The 19,747-nt window shown below is 33.9% G+C and overlaps 1 long non-coding RNA gene across 2 annotated transcripts in view; it reads right to left on the bottom strand.

The window, feature by feature from the left end:
* Positions 1 to 856: 856 nt before the first annotated feature.
* LOC129061068 (uncharacterized) overlaps positions 857 to 19,747 on the bottom strand; it is a 109,402-nt gene continuing 90,511 nt past the window's right edge. Inside the window, exons 2-5 of one of the 2 annotated variants that reach the window (XR_008528054.2) lie at positions 13,188 to 13,268; positions 12,428 to 12,680; positions 10,289 to 10,430; positions 857 to 5,999 (exon numbers count right to left, since the gene is read on the bottom strand). This is a non-coding gene — a long non-coding RNA (uncharacterized LOC129061068). Of the gene's footprint in view, positions 6,000 to 10,047; positions 10,431 to 12,427; positions 12,681 to 13,187; positions 13,269 to 19,747 lie in introns of those variants that run through there. The other variant, XR_008528055.1, reaches the window with a different exon arrangement.

The following is a 19,747-nucleotide window of genomic DNA, read 5'->3' as shown; positions in this document are numbered from 1 at the left end:
CAGGGGTGGGGGACCCCTGAGGGATAGCATTAGGAGAAATACCTAATGTAGATGATGGGTTGATGGGTACAGCAAACCACCATGGCACATGTATACCTACGTAACAAACCTGCACGTTCTGCACATGTACCCTAGAACTTAAAGTATATATATTTAAGTATATATATTAAAGTATATATATTAAAAAAAAACAGGAAAGACTTGATTACACAACATTTTGCAGCAAGAACCTGGACCATCACATTTTGCTAGAAGGACAGGTAATGATTTTGTGCTCAGGTTTACTTTATATGGTTCCTAAGTGAACAAATATTGAAGGTAAATATATATATGCATAGGTGACTAGAAGGAAACATAATGTAGAAATGAAAAAAATTATTAATTGGTAACTATAAGTGGTGTTATAAGTGTAAAAATGAAACTGTTTTGCAATTATGGAACAAAGAAGATGGCCTTTTTCTCTTCATCAAAACCATGAACTAAAGGTTTAAAAAAATTCATCAGGTGTGCTGCATTTTGATGATGTCAGTTCAAGAAGAGCCAGAATAATGATAAATCAGAATCAATTAGGGATGTGTTTGATACCTGGAATCAATATTTAGAAGATGGATATACTTCTGGTTCATATATGACAATTGATGAAGCATTAGTTGCTTTTAGAAAACATTGAATACATATACTTTCAAAACCAAAACTTTTTTTTTCTTATTTTTTTAATTATACTTTAAGTTCTAGGGTACATGCACACAACATGCATGTTTCTTCCATATGCATATATGTAACATGTTGGTGTGCTGCACCCATTAACTCATCATTTACATTAGGTATATATCCTAATGCTATCCCTCCCCACTCCCCTCACCCTACGACAGGCCCCAGTGTGTAATGTTCCCCACCCTGTGTCCAAGAATTCTCATTGTTCAATTCCCACCTATGAGTGAGAACACGCAGTGTTTGGTTTTCTGTCCTTGTGATAGTTTGCTCAGAATGACGGTTTCCAGCTTCATCCATGTCCCTACAAAGGACATGAAATCATCCATTTTTATGGCTACATGGTATTCCATGGTGTATATGTGCCACATTTTCTTAATCCAGTCTATCATTGATGGATATTGGGATTAGTTGCAAGTCTTTGCTGTTGTGAATAGTGCCACAATAAAGAAACGTGTGCATGTGTCTTTATAGCAGCATGATTTATAATCCTTTGGGTATATACCCAGTAATGGGATGGCTGGGTCAAATGGTATTTCTAGTTCTAGATCCTTGAGGAGCCGCCACACTGTCTTCCACAATTTTTTAACTAGTTTACAGTCCAACCAACAGTGTAAAAGTGTTCCTACTTCTCCACATCCTCTCCAGCACCTGTTGTTTCCTGACTTTTTAATGATTGCCAATCTAACCGGTGTAAGATGGTATCTCATTGTGGTTTTGATTTGCATTTCTCTGATGGCCGGTGATGATGAACATTTTTTCATGTGTCTGTTGGCTGCATAAATGTCTTTTGAGAAGTGACTGTTCATATCCTTTGTCCACTTTTTGATGGGGTTGTTTGATATTTTCTTGTAAATTTGTTTAATTTCTTTGTAGATTCTGGATATTAGCCCTTTGTCAGATGCCCAGATTGCAAAAATTTTCTCCCATTCTGTAGGTTGCCTGTTCATTCTGGTGGCAGTTTCTCTTGCTGTGCAGAAGCTCTTTAGTTTAATTAGATCCCATTTGTCAATTTTGGCTTTTGTTGCCATTGCTTTTGGTGTTTTAGACATGAAGTCCTTGCCCATGCCTATGTCCTGAATGGTATTGCCTAGGTTTTCTCCATTGGTCTATATCTCTGTTTTGGTACCAGTACCATGATGTTTGGGTTACTGCAGCCTTATATTATAGTATGAAGTCAGGTAGCGTAATGTCTCAGCTTTGTTCTTTTGGCTTAGGATTGTCTTGGCAATGCAGGCTTTTTTTTTACTTCCATATGAACTTTAAAGTAGTTTTTTCCAATTCTGTGAAGAAAATCATTGGTAGCTTAATGGGGATGGCATTGAATCTATAAATTACCTCTGGCAGTATGGCCATTTTCATGATATTGATTCTTCTTATCCATGAGCATGGAATGTTCTTCCATTTGTTTGTGTCCTCTTTTATTTCGTTGAGCAGTGGTTTGTAATTCTCCTTGAAGAGGTCCTTCACATGCCTTTTAAGTTGGATTCCTAGGTATTTTATTCTCTTTGAAGCAATTGTGAATGGGAGTTCACTCATGATTTGGATCTCTGTTTGTCTGTTATTGGTGTATAGGAATGCTTGTGATTTTTGCACATTGATTTTGTGTCCTGAGACTTTGCTAAAGTTGCTTATGAGCTTGAGGAGATTTTGGGCTGAGACGATGGGGTTTTCTAACTATACAATCATGTCTTCTGCAAACAGAGACAATTTGAGTTCCTCATTTCCTAATTGAATACCCTTTATTTCTTTCTCCTGCCTGAATGCCCTGGCGAGAACTTCCAACACTATGTTGAATAGGAGTGCTGAGAGAGGGCATCCTTGTCTTGTGCCAGTTTTCAAAGGGAATGCTTCGAATTTCTTCCCACTCAGTATGGTATTGGCTGTAGGTTTGTCATAAATAGCTCTTATTATTTTGAGATACGTCCCATCAATACCTAATTTGTTGAGAGTTTTTAGCATGAAGGGCTGTTGAATTTTGTCAAAGGCCTTTCCTGCATCTATTGAGACAATCATGTGGTTTTTGTCTTTGGTTCTGTTTATAAGATGGATTATGTTTATTGAATTGTGTAAGTTGAACCAGCCTTGCATCCCAGGGATGAAGCCCACTTGATCATGGTGGATAAGCTTTTTGATGTGCTGCTGGATTTGGTTTGTCAGTATTTTATTGAGGATTTCTGCATCGATGTTCATCAGGGATATTGGTCTAAAACTCTCTTTTTTTGTGTGTTTCTGCCAGGCTTTTGTATCAGGATGATGCCGATCTCATAAAATGAGTTAGGGAGGATTCCCTGTTTTTCTATTGATTGGAATAGTTTCAGAAGGAATGGTACCAACTCCTCTTTGTACCTCTGGTAGAATTTGGCTGTGAATCCTTCTGGTCCTGGACTTTTTTTGGTTGGTAGGCTATTAATTATTGCCACAATTTCAGAGCCTGTTATTGGCCTATTCAGGGATTCAACTTCTTCCTGGTTTAGTCTTGGGAGGGTGTATGTGTCAAGGAATTTAACCATTTCCTCTAGACTTTTTAGTTTATTTGTGTAGAGGTGTTTATAGTATTCTCTGATGGTAGTTTGTATCTTTGTGGGATTGGAGGTGATATCCCCTTTATCATTTTTTATTGCATCTATTTCATTCTTCTCTCTTTTCTTCTTTATTAGTCTTGCTAGTGGTCTATCAATTTTGTTGATCTTTTCAAAATCCAGCTCCTGGATTCATTGATTTTTTGAAGGGTTTTTTTGGTGTCTCTATCTCCTTCAGTTCTGCTCTGATCTTAGTTATTTCTTGCCTTCTGCTAGCTTTTGAATGTGTTTGCTCTTGCTTCTCTAGTTCTTTTAATTGAGATGTTAGGGTGTCAATTTTAGATTGTTCCTGCTTTCTCTTGTGGGTATTTAGTGCTATCAATTTCACTCTACACACTGCTTTAAATGTGTCCCAGAGATTCTGGTACCTTGTGTCTTTGTTCTCATTGGTTTCAAAGAACATCTTTATTTCTGCCTTCATTTCATTATGTACCCAGTAGTAATTCAGGAGCAGGTTGTTCAGTTTCCATGTAGCTGAGTGGTTTTGAGTGAGTTTCTTAATCCTGAGTTCTAGTTTGATTGCACTATGGTCTGAGAGAGAATTCGTTGTGATTTCTGTCCTTTTATATTTGCTGAGGAGTGTTTTACTTCCAACTATGTGGTCAATTTTGGAATAAATGTGATGTGGTGCTGAGAAGAATGTATATTCTGTTGATTTGGGGTGGAGAGTTCTGTAGATGTCTATTAAGTCTGCTTGGTGCAGAGCTGAGTACAATTCCAGGAGATCCTTTTTAACTTTCTGTCTCGCGGATCTGTATAATGTTGACAGTGGGCTGTTAAAGTCTCCCATTATTATTGTGTGGGAGTCTAAGCCTCTCTGTAGGTCTCTAAGAACTTGCTTTATGAATCTGGGTGCTCCTGTATTGAGTGCATATATATTTAGATAGTTAGTTCTTCTTGTTGAATTGATCACTTTACCATTATATAATGGCCTTCTATGTCTCTTGTGATCTTTGCTGGTTTAAAGTCTGTTTTATGAGAGACTAGGATTGCAACTCCCACTTTTTTTTTGTTTTCCATTTGCTTGGTTGATCTTCCTCCATCCCTTTATTTTGAGCCTATGTGTGTCTCTGCACATGAGAAGGGCCTCCTGAATACATCACACTGATGGGTTTTGATTCTTTATCCAATTTGCCAGTCTGCGACTTTTAATTGGAGCATTTAGCCCATTTACATTTAAGGTTAATATTGTTATGTGTGAATTTTTTCCTGTCATTATGATGTTAGCTGGTTATTTTGCTCATTAGTTGATGCAGTTTCTTCCTATCCTTGATAGTCTTTACAATTTGGCATGTTTTTGCAGTGACTGGTACTGGTTGTTCCTTTCCATGTTTAGTGCTTCCTTCAGGAGCTCTTGTAAGACCTGGTGGTGACAAAATCTCTCAGCATTTGCTCATCTGTAAAGGATTTTATTTCTCCTTCAGTTATGAAGATTAGTTTGGCTGGATATGAAATTCTGGGTTGAAAATTCTTTTCTTTAAGAATGTTGAATATTGGCCCTCACTCTCTTCTGGCTTGTAGAGTTTCTGCTGAGAGATCCGCTGTTAGTCTGATGAGCTTCCCTTTGTGGGTAACCCGACCTTTCTCTTTGGCTACCCTTAACATTTTTTCCCTCATTTCTACTTTGGTGAATCTGACAATTATGTGTCTTGGAGTTGCTCTTCTTGAGGTGTATCTTTGTGGCATTCTCTGTATTTCCTGAATTTGAATGTTGGCCTGCCTTACTAGGTTGGGGAAGTTCTCCTGGATAACATCCTGAAGAGCATTTTCCAACTTGGTTCCATTCTCTCCATCACTTTCAGGTACATCAATCAGACGTAGATTTGGTCTTTTCACATATTCCCATATTTCTTGGAGGCTTTGTTCATTTCTTTTTACTCTTTCTTCTCTAAACTTCTCTTCTCACTTCATTTCTTTCATTTGATCTTCAGTCACTGATACCCTTTCTTCCAGTTGATTGACTCAGCTACTGAAGCCTGTGCATGCATCACGTAGTTCTCATGCCATGGTTTTCATCTCCATCAGGTCATTTAAGGTCTTCTCTATGCTGTTTATTGTAGTTAGCCATTTGCCTAATCTTTTCTCAAGGTTTTTAGCTCCTTTGAGATGGGTTCGAACATCCTCCTTTAGCTCAGAGAAGTTTGTTATTTCCGATCTTCTGAAGCCTTCTTCTCTCAACTCGTCAAAGTCATTCTCCATCCAGCTTTGTTCTGTTGCTGGTGAGGAGCTGTTTTCCTTTGGAGGAGAAAAGGCACTCTGATTTTTAGAGTTTTCAGCTTTTCTGCTCTGGTTTCTCCCCATCTTTGTGGTTTTATCTACCTTTGGTCTTTGATGATGGTGACGTACAGATGAAGTTTTGGTGTGGATGTCTTTTCTGTTTGTTAGATTTCCTTCTAACAGTCAGGACTCTCAGCTGCAGGTCTGTTGGAGTTTGCTGGAGGTCCACTCTAGACCCTGTTTTCCTGGGTATCAGCAGTGGAGACTGCAGAACAGCAAATATTGCAGAACGGCAAATGTTGCTGCCTGATCGATCCTCTGGAAGCTTCGTCTCAGAAGGGCACCCGACCGTATGAGGTGTCAGTCAGCCCCTACTGGGTGGTGCCTCCCAGTTAGGCTACTTGGTGGTCAGGGACCCACTTGAGGAGGCAGTCTGTCTGCTCTCTGATCTCAGACTCCATGCTGGCAGAACCACTACTGTCTTCAAAGCTGTGAGACAGGGAGGTTTAAGTCAGCAGGAGTTGCTGCTGCCTTTTGTTCAGCTATGCCCTGCCCCCAGAGGTGGAGTCTACAGAGGCAGGCAGGCCTCCTTGAGCTGTGGTGGGCTCCACCCAGCTTGAGCTTCCAGGCTTCTTTGTTTACCTACTCAAGCCTCAGCAACGGCGGGCGCCCCTCCCCCAGCCTTGCTGCCACCTTGCAGTTTGATCTTAAACTGCTGTGCTAGCAGTGAGCGAGGCTCTGTGGGCATGGGACCCTCTGAGCCAGGCATGGACTATAATCTCCTGGTGTGCCATTTGCTAAGACCGTTGGAAAATCGCAGTATTAGGGTGGGAGTGTCCCGATTTTCCAGTTGCTGTCTGTCACTGCTTCCCTTGGCTAGGAAAGAGAATTCCCCAACCCCTTGTGCTTCCTGGGTGAGGTGATGCCTCGCCCTGCTTTGGCTCACAGACCGTGGGCTGCACCCAATGTCCTGTACCCACTGTCTGACAAGTCCCAGTGAGATGAACCCCGTACCTCAGTTGGAAATGCAGAAATCACCTGTCTTCTGCGTTGCTCACACTGGAAGCTATAGACTGGAGCTGTTTCTATTCGGCCATCTTGATTCCTCCCCCAAAACCAAAACTTTCTAATGAAATTTCACTGCCCCTTTATTTTTACTTCTGCTATGTAAAATGACTTGAATATAAAAATAAAATTATGTAGCCCATCTGACCCAGCTCATGAAAAAACAAATAAAAGAACAATAAAACATGCCTTCAAATTTGTTTATTCTTCTACTGATAATTCTATGACCAGTAAAATTATCAAATGTCAAGATAGAAGAAATCATTTTTAGGCATTTAAACAATTATAATAGTTGCTTATCATGCATCCTACCTTAGCATATTACTTTCGGAGAAATTATAAGGAAATAAACAGAAATAAAAAACGAAAAATGCAAACAGATTAAATATTTCTCAAAGGAAATTAGTAACTGTAAGAAAAACAAAACTGTCTAACACTAAATCATAAAAGTATAATTCTCAATATACCAATAATTAATGTTTTAGATACTCATATTAACATGATTAATGAATTCATTCAGAATTTTAAAATCAATTTAAAGCCAGAGAAGTGGACCTAATTTTACTAATTGAATGGAATCACCCTTGACCATATAAATGTACATGTGGCAAGTCAAAGGACAAAATGATAAACAAGAAAAGACAATCAGAAGGATAATAAAACCCATATCTTAATATGGTAATGTTTAGAGTCAGATTAAGAAATAAAAATATGAGCAATATTATTTAAATTTTCCAAAACTAACTAATAAAGCATATAAATTTGGTGTTGTAATTATGCTGATAGTAAAAGATAAAGTGGGCTTGGCTGAATAAATCATAACAAAAAACCCAACTTCATGAAGTTTATAAAGGCAGAAGTAGTAACATTAATATATTAATTTATAATATGGGCATAACTCCCAGGAGAAATAGTTAAAGAATTGAATGTGTCAAGGGATGAGGGAAGAAAATGTTATGTTTGATTTTTAACAATCTTATTTGATTAAAAATAAATCCATAGATAATTTTAATAAACAGAAACAAGTTTAAATACATAGATGTATATGTGCACCCTGAAGTTATAAAATTTATTAAAGTAGCTAAGCTCTACTCTAGCAATTATTTTTTAATGGTAACCAGATAGCAGCCACCATAGGGAATAACTGACAGTCTACCCATTTTGTAATTCTTAAAATCTAACGAGCTTCATACTCAGTTTATTTGATCCACTCCTCCTGACTACAGCTTACTCATCATTTTTATCTGTTACTGATTTTCTAAGTACCTCATAACTCAATGGTCTTTATCTTTCTTTCTTTACCCCTGCCTTCTGTAAGATGTTAGAAGGTATAGTTACTTTTGATGACTCACTCTTGGAAATTGTTTATTACCTTATTACCTACACTCTGTGACATTATTTTCTCCTCAATCCTCTTACACATTTCAGTTCCTTTTTTAGTCTCCTTTATAGGTCTCTCTTTGTCTTTATATTAGGTCTCCAGGACTCACTTTTCATACAGTTCATGGATCTTTACATCTAAAAATATGACTTTACATAACAAATCCAAAATCTATTTTTAAAGTCTTATCCAAACAACTTATCCAAAGTTATTATTTCATATATAACACTATATTGTGCCCCTCAATTTGAATAACTCACCAGTATTTCAAACTCAACCTGTCATGAACTCTTAACTGTTCTTCCTCCACTTGTCCTACTTCATCAAGCTGCTGGTCCTCCTAAAATAGTTGTATTATCTACCTATTTTAGCAATATTCATAAACAATGGCACTCTGGGATGATCATTGAGCATACCTTCATCAGTTACCATGCTTCTTGTCACCAGTGTAGACTCTTCCTCTGTAATAACTTAAAAATAAAGGCTCTCAACTCTTTTAATATAACCTACTTACTCTTTTGATACTATCCCCTTTAAAAAAGCCTTCAATGGCTCTTGTATCTTTAATTTTTCCCATTCAAAAATTATCTGTCTCAGCAAAAGTGGGTCTTCAGTGTCTCCAAAAATGTGATGGGCATTTTATCTACAAGATTTATTCTTTCAATAAAGCTGTTATCTCTTTACTCCACTTGCCTATATCTTACTCAACCTTCACATAACCCATCTCCTCAATAAAATCTTCACTTTCTTTGCAAATATTTGGACATCACTTACTATTTTGAAGCCTATGGAACTTTCTAGCAATACCCATTACTAAACTTGTTCTATATGTTAGGCTGAAAATTTTTTTTCCCTTAAAAATTATTTATCTTACCCTTTAGATGTTAAGGATTTCTTAAGAACAAAATGTATCCTATGCCTCTTCAAATTCTCAGTGTCTGTGTGTCCTACACATATTAGCTTCTCAGAATATATTTTTGATGAGATGAATAAAAAATCTTTATAGAATATATTTTCCCAATTTTCTCATTGTGGAATAATCTATACATTTAGGGTACTATAGTAAAGCACTAGCTTTTGATGAAAAAAATGTTTTAATGCATACCCTGTCATCATGTACTAGGATAAATAACACCAACATGTATACATTATTGATCATTAGAAGCTTAATATGTGTTAGTTGATGAAAATGTCCTAACAATGTACGTCTAAGAACTATGACCTTTATCATATACCAATGGATTATATTTTAGACAAGCAAAACCACACATTATGCAAAGATATATTTTTAGGTTTCCACTAAAAAAACTACCTGCTAATTATCTAGGAATTCATTTTTTCAGTTTCTGTAAATTTCATCCTAATCATCTATTTTATGAGATGCATGAATCTGGTATCTGGCCAAATTTTGCTCAGTAAAGATGTTAGCTTGAGAATATGTAGGCACAGTTCAAATCAGATTCAAAAAGATGAAATAATAATAATTTAAAATATTGGGAAGATGATAGAGAATAATGCTCATCTGAATATTTCTCATCAAAATTATTCTTATAACCATGATCCCATGATCATCAAAGATGAGAGAGATTAAAGTAAATTTGAAAGGGAAGTGATAAAGGCACCCTAATATTCTTATCTTTGTACTTCCTAAGGCTGAGTTCCCAACTTCCTGGTGGAAAAGGTAATTCCTTCTCAGAATACTGAGTTTTTGTTACTGCTTACATTTACAATTAAATTCCACTTAAAATATGCTGCAACTAATAAATAACCGCAGAATCTTAATGGCTTACAGCAACAAATATTTCTTTTTCACCCATGTTACATACTGATTCCATGCTACCCTCTGTAGTACTGCTACAGGTGTCTTCTTTCTAGGTCCTTAGCTGACTGAGCAGTCTCTAAGTGGGATAGTACTCTTATTGTGATAGAAGTAAAAGAAGGAATGGTGGTACTAACTAATGGATATTTAAGCTGTTCAGAGATGATGTGTGTCACTTGTTCTCATTTCAATGATAAAAGCAAGTTCATGATCTATCATAAGTAATGTTACAGCAGTGAATAATTTGAACAATAATTCTTCCACAATTTATTCCTGCTGTCACATATATTCATTTACTTTATTCATATTAAATATTCTCACTTTCTTCCAAATAGAGTTAAATGAAAAATTTTATCCATCGCAGCACTAGGCTTAAAGTCTAGGCCCTCATGATCTCTACATTGGTTTAGAATATGAATTGTTTTAATCTAGACATTTCCGAATTAAATGACACATTATATCTCTCAAACATGCACTTTACAATTTTGGAACAGAAAACTGCAATAAATATACCTATTGAAAGAGGAAAAAATGGATGATGCCTAGGTGTCACTGGTTTGTTGTATATCCATTGAGGCCCAGCTCAGCTCCAGCTTAGCTGCATATATTTTCTCTCTGCAACTAAGACAAGTGGATTTGTCTCTATCAGAGGCTCCTGGAAAAAAGAGTAAACACAATCGCTCAAGATTTTCTTCTTGAAAACCTACTCATAATTGTCACTCACATTTTATTGCCCAAGAAAGTTACATAGCCAAAGCTGACTTCTAGAGGAATAGAATAAATAATAGAATAAAGGTAGAATGAAGTTTGAAAAATACTAAAATCTACCACATTAAATTAGCATAACTTTAATACAAATGCAAGTGCACAAGAAGAATTGTGTATATGCATTTTTGTTGAATACACAGAATGTAGAAAGAGCCAGAAAATCTATATTTTCTCAATATGTATAATATACATATATTTCAATTTACATGATATGAAGTAGTTTAAGTGAGTACATGCTTTTAAAATAGACGAAATTTTATCTAGTATGTCTCCTTGTAAATTTCCTGGCTTCTTTGATAGATACTATCATTAAAAGAATAATATCTTTGCCCAAGATGATATGCCTTCATCATTGATAATTGTTCTCCATTATTGAACTCAAAACTAGCCATGGAAGTCCAGCTTCATCTCTCATTTCCTACCTTCCATTACTAAGAAATGTGTACATATAATATACAATAAAATGTTAAGAATTAGTATTGCTTGCCAAAATATTTTTCTTATTGTTCTTTATCCTGATTTAATTTATAAACTTGATGATAAAATCAAGTCCTTATAGAAATGAGAGTTTAAAATGAATATTCTTGAAATGTAATATATTTATATGCAGTGATAGGGAATTCCTCTGAACTTTCCTGACCATGGTTTGTTGTCTTACTAATCAATAATTGGTCTTAAAAGTGGTTCCATTGGAATAACTTAAATTTACCAAGTATCCAATAGTTCAAATATCATAATAAACTGCTGCATTCATCAACAACTGAAATGGGAATAATCATTTTTATAATAGATCTAGTACATTATTTGTACTTTCCCCCTTTGGTCTTTAATGATATTTGCTTAAAAATATTAACAAGGTTTGGTTTTAATACACAATATATTTCAAATGTGTAAACCAGTTGAGGATACGAACTGTGCTGAGAGAGCAAATGAATTCACAAAAAAAGATATAATTTTTACAAATGCTGGACTTGGCTTTGGATGCTGGTTTTGTGTTTCAAGAATATTATGGTTATTTAAAAAATAATGGTCACCAATATTTGCTGAAATCATTTTTTGGCAAAGCTAAAATGTTTTAAGAAGCATCTAATTCATCCTAAACATATCAGCTATCATTTACATTAACCTAGGGTTGTCATTTCAGACTAAAGTGAATCACAAAAGCATTAAGAAATACAGGGAATAAAACTCAATGGAAAATTTTTAATTGAATATGTCATGAAATGTTCATGTTATATATTATGTACAATTTTTAAATTTTTGCATTATTAAGTTTGGTGCCACAGAGGATGAGAGTTTTTTTTCCAATTACTATAGTTTCATTATGGCATCCATTAGAATTTTTTTCTCTAAAATTAACAAATACTTCAAAAATAATGAATTAAACAAGAAATTAATTTTATGTTTTATGAATACATTTGTTTCTATTTATAATGACAACATCAATAACATTGTGGCCAAAATTAGTAGAATTCTCATTTATTTGCTTCACACATGGAACTTTTCATAAAAATTGAGCCCATTCAAAGTCATTACACTAGCAATAATATCTTTGTATGCTTGGATACAATGAAAAGCAATGGAAAGTATGCTTGGAAGTAATGAAATAACTCATAGTTTAAGAGATATCATTGATATCATTGATTTTTTGAAAATATTAAAAGATAAACTATTATTACTATTATTTTTACTTTAAGTTCTGAGATACATGTGCTGAAAATGTAAGTTTGTTACGTAAATATACATGTGCCATGGTAGTTTGCCGCACCTATGAACCTGTCATCTAGGTTTTAAGCCCCACATTCATTAGGTATTTGTCCTAATGCCCTCCATCCCCTTGCCACCGCCAGCCCCGACAGGCCCTGGTGTGTGATGTTCCCCCACCTGTGTCCACGTGTTCTCATTGTTCAACTCCCAACTATGAATGAGACCATATGGTGTTGAGTTTTCTGTTCCTGTGTTAGTTTGCTGAGGATAACGGTTTCCAGCTTCATCCATGTCCCTGCAAAGGACATGAACTCATTCTTTTTTATGGCTGCATAGTATTCTATGGTGCATATGTGCCACATTTTCTTTTTCCAGTCTATTATTGATGGGCATTTGGGTTGGTTCCAAGTCCCTGCTATTGTAAACAGTGCTGCAATAAATATAAAGTGTGTATGTTTCTTTATAGTAGAATGATTTATAATCCTTTGGGTATATACCCAGTAATGGGATTGCTGGGTTAACAATTGTTAAAATACCCACATGTCAAATGTAAGCAATGGTCATAAAATGGCACTTAGAGGGAAAAATATAATCTTGTCATAAAATTACACTAAAATTACACCTAGAAAAATATAACCTTGAATAGTCATATTAAGAAAAAAGATTAAAAATTAATGAGCTATGCATTTAATTTAAGAAGAAAAAGAATAGCAGGCAAAGCAAAAGGGAATACAATAAATGATATAATAAACATAAGAGAAGACTTTAATGTGACTGGAAACAGACATACTCTACAAAAGTTGATTCTTTGAAACAACTAATAAAAGACACACAACTTGCTCAAATTAATCACAGAAAACAACAAGCAAGAGGAGGAATGTCACAAATAAATTATAGTTGATCCTTGAATGGGTTTGAACTGAATGGGTTCACTTACATGTTTATTTATTTCAACATATTTAGAAATTCTTTGGAGAGTTGTAACAATTTGAAAAAACTTGCAAATGAACTGTGTAGCCTAGAAATATAAAAAATTAAGAAAGTTATGTCATGAGTGCATGAAATTTATGTAGACAATACTAGTCTATTGTAAGATGACTACCATAAAATATACATCAATCTATTATAAAAAGTTAATATTTATTAACACATGCACACAAGCACTCACAAATACTACATGACACCATTTGCAGCCCAGAGAATTGTAAACAGATATAACAATGGAGTATTATTTCATAAACTGCGTAATATGTTTGGTACTACTGCTATAGTTTTTTAGCCATCTCTTGTTGCTATTGTGGTCAGCTCAAGTGTTGCCAGTATCTACTTAAATACTCTGTGATACTAATTATCTCTGCATAAGGAGTTTGTGTCTACAATAAATTGCCAATTGCGGTAAAAGGTGGTATTTTGCTGTCCTTGTGTATTTTTCATCTTGTTTAGTGCAATACCATAAACATTGAATAATATCGTGGGACCTATACAAAATTCTACTAGTCATGCTGGAAGTTCTCCCAAGAGGCAGAGAAACGTCATGACATTATAAGAAAAAGTTGAATTACTTGATATGTACCACAGATTGAGGTCTGATGCTGCTGTTGCTGCTATTTTAAGATAAATGAATCCAGTGTAAAAACCACTGTAAAAAATGAATAAGAAATTTATTAAGCTTTCACTGAAGCTATGCCAGCAAGCATAAAAAAACTCACACTTTTTACAAATTACCTTTTTATCTAGTATTAAAACTGCAAATTTATGTGGATGCAAGATTTGTGTAAGAAAGGCATACTTACAGAATAATATAATTTGATAAAAAGTGAAGTCATTATATGAAAACTTAAAACTAAAGGAAGAAGAAGGATCTAAACCAGCAAAGAATAGTTTGATCATTTAAAAAAGAGGTTTGGCTTAAAAAATGTCAAGATAACAGAAGAAGCAGCTTCTGTTGACCAAGAAGCAGCAGACAAGTTTTCAGATGCCATTTAAAAAAATAATTGAGGAGAAAGAATATCTGCCTGAACAGGTTTTTAATAAAGACAAAAGTGCCCTATTCTGGGGCCTCTGGTGGAGCTCCAAAGGACATTTATTAGTAAGTAAGAGAAGTAAGCACCAAAATTTAAGGCAGGAAAGTATAGGAAGGGATAGGCTATCTCTACTCTTTTGTGCAAGTGCAGTCAGGCTTATGATTAGAACTGCCCTTATGTCTAATTCTGGTAACTCCAGAGCCTTGAATTAGAAAGATAAATACCAAAATAATGGTTACCAGAGACTGAGAAGGGTAGTGGGGATCTAGGAGGTGGGGGTGGTGGAGATAGTTAATGAGTACAATAAAAATAGAATGAATGAATAAGACCTACTATTTCATAGCACAACAGGGTGATTATAGTCAATAATGATTTAACTGTACATTTTGAAATAAAGAGTATAGGTGAATTCTTTGCAACTCAGTGGATAAATAAATGCTTGAAGAGATGGATGTCCATTCTCCATGATGTGTTTTATTTCACATTGCATACCTGCATGAAAACATTTCATGTACCCCATAAATATATACACCTACTATGTATCCTCAAGAATTGAACAAAATCCAGCAGGTAATTTTTAATTTTGAGGAAAAAAAATGATACATAGCAGCTCCTAGTCAGTCTTTTGGTTGTATAACAAGTAGGCCAGGGCAATGAGGACATATATACTGGGTCAGTTTCATTGATGCTTTGTCTCTGAAGTTAGGAAGTATCTTGCCAGTAAGAAAGTGGCTTTTAAAGTTCTTTCAATATTGGACAAGGCCCCCGGCTATTCAGAACCTCATGAGTTCAATGTTGAAGGTGTCAAAGGGGTCTACCTTTCCCTAAATACAATTTCAATTCAACCTCTAGATTGGGGGTCATAAGGACTTTCAAGCCTCATTATGTACTCTATGGAAAGGATTGACATTGCTATGGAAAAAACCCCAATAGAAAGAACATCATGTGAGTCTAGAAGGATTACACCAATGAAGATGTTATTATTATAGAAAATGCTGTGAAAGAAATCAAGCCTGAAACAATGAATTTCTGCTACAGAAAACTGTGTACAGGTGTTCTGCATGACTTCATAGGATTTATGACAGGGCCAGACAAGAAAATCATGAAAGGGATTGTGAATACAGCAAAAAATATAGGAGGTGAAATCTTTCAAGATATGGATCTTAGAGAAATCCAAGACTTAATGTACACCACACAAGAAGAGTTAACAGAAGATGACTTGATAGAGATGAGTGCTTCTGAACCAGAGCCAGATAATGAAGACAATGTAGATGAAGCAGAGCCAAAAAACAAGCTGACATCAGAAAATCTGTCACAGATCTGCTTTTGACTTCTTTTCATGGCATGGCCCTTCTATGACAACAGGCACTGAAGCTAAAGCATATGGTGGAAGAAGGATTGGTACCAAACAGAATCATTGTGAGGGTAATGAAAAAGCAAAAAAATGAGCAGAAATTACAAAGTATTTCCCAAAAGCTCTGTAAAGGCCTTCCTCCCCTGCCTCCCTTTCCATCTCCTTTACCTTTTCTGCCTCTGGCACCCCTGAGACAGCAAGACCAACCCTTCCTTTTCCTCCTCCTCAGTCTATTCTATGACAAGCTTGAAGACCTTTATAATGACCCAGTGATAAAACAGACAAAAGATATATATATAAAATAGTGAATATATTTCTCTTCCTTATGATTTTCTTAATAACCTTTTTACCTTACTTTATTTTAAGAATACAGTATATAACATACAACATACAAAATCTGTGCTAATCAACTGTTTATATTATCAGTAAGCCTTCTGGTCAACTGCAGGCTGTTAGTTAAGTTTCTGGGGAGTCAAAACTTACGTACAAATTTTCAGTTGTGTGGTTTGTGGGCAATCTTAACCCCCATACTGTTCAAAAGTCAACTCCATACAAGGGGAAAAAGACAAAAAACAATGCAAGTATGAGAATTTAAATATAGACGAAAAGTGTAAATAATTTTATGCCAATAAACTTGAAAGTTTAGATGTAATGGATTCTTTATTAGAAAAAGTAAATTTCAAAGCCATCTCAAGGAGAAATAGAAATAAGGAGAAGTATATAACAATTAAATTAGGAGTTCAAAATATTCCCTCAAAAACATTAAGTTCAGATAATTTTGTAGATGAGTTATTCTAAGAATTTATATCACAGGTATTTCCTACTTTTACAAACTCCTCCAGGGAATAGAACACAGGGAGTATCTGCCTTCTTATCTGAGACTAGATTTAAATTCCATATTAAAATCAGGTGTCAGGAAAAAAATTAAATGACCAACAAATCTCAATGATAAGTATAGTTGCCAAATTCCTGAACAATACATTAGGTATAAGAGGCCCAGGTATTTATCAAAAGCAAAACTAAACAAAACCAGAATATGTAGTAACCAAAATTTACTTAGTGCAGGAATTTATGGCTTGTTCAATATTAGAAAACATTTTAATGCAATATGTCATTTTAAAAGAGTAAACAGTAAAAGCTATGTGAACACATTAATAGGTACACAAAAAGTACAAATAAGTAGTATCCATTTATAATAAAAAAAACTTACAAAGAGAAGATCATTTACCAAGCATGAATCAAGGCATTAAACAAAAAGCATACTCCATAATGATAGATGAATATGCTTTTTTTTAAATTGTGAAGGAAATTATAACGTCCACTTCCACCACATTATCCAATATTGAGCTAGGAGTTCTAGCCACTGCAGTTAAACAAATAATAAGAAACAATTGTTATGAGAAATGCAACAGGTGAAACTAACTCATTATTTACAGGTAGTATGATATAGAAAGCTTCTCCCATCCACATCTGAAGACAAGTTATTATAATTGTGAATAGAATGTGGTAAGGTCAGTTAAATGAAAAATACAGAAGTCAATAGCTTTTCTATGCCAACTGAGGTAGCTAGAAAATGTATCTGAAATAAACACATAAGCACAATAGAAAATAAAATGTGTGAGCCTTTTATTAAAATAAAGAAATAAAACTTTACTAAATAAATGGAAATATCATCTTTCTAGATAAAGTTGTACAACACTTTAAAATGCAGAATTACCTCATTTGATTTATATTTTATAAACTTGCTTTGTATATTTCAATGTAAAAAGGAAAAACAAACATGTAAACCAGTTCACACTCTCCCTGGCGGAACAGATTGGTCCAGGGATAATTGCTGATTATACTGGAACGAATAATTGTAAATACATTTCACTGTGCTAGAGATAGCAAGAAAACCAATATACTAACAGAATACTATGCTACAACCAAACAGATTATAACATAATGAAAGAAAAGTAATAAATATTAATCTAAAGAAATTTAGAATAAAATTAATGAAGGTAAAAACACACCATAAATAATAACAAAAAGTATTCATATTGTCAATAAAACACCCCAGCTTTTAAAAGCTTTATATTAAGCATATTTCTATATTTCTATCTAAAATGAGGTTTTTTATCTTATAAGATAGTTTATTCAGTTTATAAAAGAGAAATAGGCAAAATATATTTGTATGACAAATAACATTTATATGATTATTTCAGCACTTGGAATTGATTCAATAAAAGCTAAAGCCCTTTCCTCATTAAAAAAATTTCATTTAAAAATTAGATATGAAGCGTTATAAGTTTAACAGAATAATGATCACTATTAGCTGTTAAAATAGTCAGCTAACTGCTATACTAAGATGTTTGGATAGCAAAGGATTAAGTTTGGTCTCTGAAGATAGACACTGATCCTTTCCTTCTCATGTTCTACCATGGACTAGTCGGGTAAGCCTTAGCAAATTACTATATTGCCGTTCCTTCATCAGAAATATGTTCATAAAAACAGTACCTCCTCTAAGGGTTTTCTCCAGGATTAAATAAGTTAATAAATATAATGCTCTTAGGATAATCCTTGCTACATATTAAGTTATCTATAAATGCTAGCTTTTAGTATTACTATACTTAAATGTAGAACTATCAGAGGTATTGCAGTAAAAATAGGAAAGAAAAAATTTTACTGTTACTGCTATGATTATCATACTGCTCAAAGTCTATGATACTACAAATTTTAATTAAAGCTTTCAATTGAATAAGTTTTTGTTAAAACCATAATCACATTAAATGTATATAACAACTATAGGGTTTCACCTATATTTCAAAAGTGTTAAAGTATAAGAAAGTACGTTAGGATGCAAACAATATGTTAATATTGGCCCAAAATGTAGCAAGTTATAAAAAAATTGAATTGAAAGAATACATAATTATTATTCTACATTATATGAATTCATGTCTAGTATCCCAAGAAGACTAAATAAAAAAATGTGAATTAATAAGAGATAAGTAAAGAGGAAAGCATATATTTGTAAAAATAAAAACATTTATAATAACTATCAGGCAACTATTAAAATCACATTTATAATGCATTCATTCAACTAATATACTTTGCCATGATTATTTATTCATGCATTGTTTTATATATATATGTGTATGTGTGTATATGTGTGTATATATATATATATATATATATTTGTATTCATCCATTTGACATTCTCTTCCTTTAGTAACTAATACCTTTAGATCTGAATTTTAATTTTCTTTTTCTTTTCTTAGGTGTGGGATTTACTAGAAAAGTTGGAAAAACAAACGCAATTACCAGGATTTCAAAAATAGGATACTTCTGAGAGTTCTAAATACAAACAAATGTAGATAGTGATAAATTCCATATTCTTTTTCTGAAGTCATATAATTCATTGAAACACAGCAAAGAATAAAGATGAGATGCTTTCAGAAAGAAAAAATATATTTCCGAATAAAAGTAGTTTCAAAAAAATTTACAAAAGAGGATTTTAAGGAGTATTTCATCAAACAGACAAGCTTAAGAAAATTCATTATAGTGGCCAATAATTTTCATAAGGTACCATTCATGTAAATTTTCCTGATCTTTCAATTTGACACAACTTCGAGCATAGATTATATGCAGGTTTTCATTTCTTTTTGGCAGTAACATCAATATGAATAAAATGTACAAGTACATTTTAACAGCTGTAAAAAGGAAAACCTAATAGATTGCACTATTTTGAGAAGTTATTTACAAAGAAAATAAAAACCTACTATAAAGTGTTATAGATATTTAGTATTTATAGCAAGAATATAAATATAATAGATGTATTATAAATCTATATTTAACAGAATACCCCAAAATACTTATATGCCATGAAATATTTTGAAAACATTTTCTAAGATGCCTTTATTTGTTACACATTAAGTACACGGTTTTTCCCCTAAATTTTTTGGAATTTCTTGGCATTTGAGTAAAGTGTCAAAGATATCTTTTAATTCAGAGAAATTATTAAATTATCTGCAAATGATTTAATACAAGGGATAACATCATGGGAAGAAAAGGATGTAAGTATAGACTTGAAAACTGTTAACATTTATTTGCCCTTATTCTCACTCTTTATTTATTTGTTCA

This window comes from Pongo abelii, chromosome 7, assembly GCF_028885655.2.
Source record: "Pongo abelii isolate AG06213 chromosome 7, NHGRI_mPonAbe1-v2.0_pri, whole genome shotgun sequence".
NCBI classification, from domain to species: Eukaryota; Metazoa; Chordata; class Mammalia; order Primates; family Hominidae; genus Pongo; species Pongo abelii.
This window is presented reverse-complemented; position numbering and strand designations above follow the sequence as displayed.